The 3102-nt window shown below is 37.5% G+C and overlaps 1 non-coding gene across 1 annotated transcript; it reads left to right on the forward strand.

Moving 5' to 3' along the window:
* The first annotated feature begins 1240 nt into the window (after positions 1-1240).
* Positions 1241-1347, forward strand: LOC145625743 (small nucleolar RNA R71). Its single transcript, XR_014110649.1, has one exon. It is a non-coding gene; the product is annotated as a small nucleolar RNA R71 (small nucleolar RNA).
* The last annotated feature ends 1755 nt before the right edge of the window (positions 1348-3102 follow it).

The following is a 3102-nucleotide window of genomic DNA, read 5'->3' on the forward strand; positions in this document are numbered from 1 at the left end:
TTCTGTTTAGGTGGAGATTTTTTTTGAAGTACGGCACTACATTCTGCAGTGAAAGCTACTGTCTTTGCCTCACTAATAGACCTTTTTCTAGTCAATATTTCCGTCATGAATTTTGCATATGCAGGAATTTGTGTAATTAATTCAATGAAGGGAACTGTTACCTGCAAATCTTTAACCATCTCAAGAAACTTACCAAACTGCTTATCCAAATTTGTTTTCAAGTGACGATTGGGGAATGAAAGTTTGATAACTGGCTCTGGAGTTATCTGGAGCTGCTACCTTCCCTGGAGTCGTACCCTGCAATGTATTATCAGAAATATTAGTACTACACTTTAGCCCTGCAGGGCTATTAGCTACATTGTCAGGTTTAAGGGAATCAATATTAGCATTATTCATTAAAACAGGTTCATCATCTCTGGGCATAGGGGGGCCTTCATAGTGTGAACCACTCCTTAAAGTAATTGCATAAGCTTGATCCGTAGGCCTGGTTGTTTGTGCTGGCAGGGTTCCCTGTTGACGAGCTTGCAGAGTAGTAGAAATCTGCGCAATTTGATTATCAACAATTTTATTATATGCTATGATTGAATCAATTTGGGCATCTCTACTCTCCATGTGTTTCTACATACTAGCCAACATTGCTCTAATTTCTGCTAAAGCAGGGTCAGAAGATGAGGAGGGTTGTTGTGGTTGGTTCTTTTTGCCAGCATTGGGGTGGTAATATTTTTGCTGAGTTTGTTGTGGCGCCTGTGATTCTTGTGGAGGTGGTGGATTTTAAACATTGGTACTCCGGTAGGAAAGATATGGATGATTCCGGTACCCAGGATTGTAGGTGTTGGAGTATGGGTCATTCTGCCTGTAAGCTTGAAAGGCATTGACTTGCTCCACGGAACTCATGCAAACTTGCTCCCAATGACCTACAATTCCACAATTTTCACAGAAAGCCTCATTAGCATTATTATTAATCGCAGAAACATTTGCAGTATTAAGATTATCTAATTTTTGGCAAATAAAGGTTAATTAAGCTTGTAAAAAGGATACAAAGTCGACACTATGTTTCCCTTTGTTAGCAAAGCCTTTGGGATTCCCATATTGGGAATTATGAATTGCCATATCTTCAATAACTTGACCTGCATCATCAACATTAAGGTTCATAAACCTCACACTAGCTGCAGAATCCAATATTTTTCTAGATGAATTTCCAATCCCATTTTAAAAGGCTTGGATCAACTGCCATTGTACCAGATTATGGTGGGGGCATTCTCTCTGTATATCCTTGAACCTCTCCCAAGCCTCATATAGAGTTTCATCGGCCTCTTGGGCAAAGTTCTGAATAACACTCCTTAGTACAACTGTTCTCTTTGCAGGATAATATTTATTATAAAAATTTAAAACAAGAGTCTCCCAGTCAGTTATACCAAGTGCAGTTCTATTCAATCCATTATACCATAATTTGGCTTTTCCACATAAAGAGAAAGGAAAGAGAATCTCCCTGATTTGGTCTTGTGTGACCCCGGCTTGCCTGATGGTATTACAATACTGACAATAATCTGCAATATGAAGATTTGGGTCTTCACCCTTAGCTCCACTAAATTGATTCCTTTCTATCATCGTGATAAATCAGGGTTTAATCTCGAATTGTACCCCATCAAGAGCCGGAGCGGGAGTAAGGTGTGGAAAATCTGTAAGCTTTGGCTGTGAATAATCACTGAGCTTCTTAGGTACCACCATCTCTGATTCTAGATATGAAGGTATCTCTGAATCGCTAGAATCAGTTGGAGGGTCTCGGCGATTATTATTATCACCAAAACACACCAGGATTTGCGTGTAAAAATTCTTTTGTCTATGGAAAGATCGTTCAATCTCAAGATCGAATGGGATATAGCCTGATGTGGAACACCTGGGCATAAACAAAGAACTAAAAGCAAATATGAGACTTGCCTCAAAGAACTAACGTTCTCTGAGACAAGAAGAAATAACCTAGACTACAGAAAACAATCAGAAATAAAAATAAAACTGTTTTCCCGGCAACGGCGCCAAATTTTGACAGGTTAAAGTCGTATCACCCAATCAAAAGTAATACCTAAATCCTCTAACTAATGCAGATAGGGAAGTAGGGTCGAATCCTCAGCGAAACTGGTCTTTCTATTCCTAATTAATTAAAGCAATATAAATTATTAATTAAAAATAATAATATTATGGTGAAAAGAAACTAAACTACGGAGAGTAAAAGTAGAGAAGAATAAGAATAGAGAAAATCAATGAATAAAAGACCTAGGGAATAGTTTCACCAATAAATAACATTCCAGGGTAAAACATAATAATCAATCATCAATGCATCAATTAATCAGATCATAAAGGGATTTCTCTACGTATTACAACCACAAAATTAATTTACCGGTATTAAATCTCATTTCTCGAATCTCGACTTAACCATTTATACCTATTGAAACTAGACCTAAACATCAATTCTCATATCTCGAATCTCGAATCAATATTGTCAAACTCATGCATACAAGATCAAGCCTAATCTAGTCATAAAGCATTAAATCAATCAATAGGAAATTAATCTAGCATTGATAATCAACAATAATAAATTACCCCTTCATATTATTTATGGATCCCCACAAACCCTAAAAAGAAAAATACTCACACATAATTAAATATGAACTAAACAAAACAATTAAAGGAAATATGATGAAAGAATTAAAGTAAAATAAATGAGATTAAAGTAGAAGAAATCGTTACCAAAATAATCAGAATTAAGGAGTTGAGTTAAGAACAAAGTTGTAGAGAGAGAAACTAATCTAAAGCTAAGTAGAGAGAGAAAGTTTTAGAGAAGAAGTGCTAAGAAAAAGCATTAAAATCGTATTTACATCTAAAACAAATACTAAAAAAAAACAAATCGCCGGATTTAAACTCTTAATAAACCACGCGCCCGATCGGGCAAAGGGCCGCCCTATCGGGCCTACCTTTTCTTCAGTAATAGCTTCTCTCGCGCCTGGCGGGCGCGAACATACTCTTCCCCGCCCGGCCGGGCGCGCCTTCGGGCGGGATCATACATGGCCGGGCCCAGGCACTTGGGCACGTTTTGAACTTCTATTG

This window comes from Chenopodium album, chromosome 3, assembly GCF_948465745.1.
Source record: "Chenopodium album chromosome 3, dcCheAlbu1.1, whole genome shotgun sequence".
Classification (NCBI taxonomy): Eukaryota; Viridiplantae; Streptophyta; class Magnoliopsida; order Caryophyllales; family Amaranthaceae; genus Chenopodium; species Chenopodium album.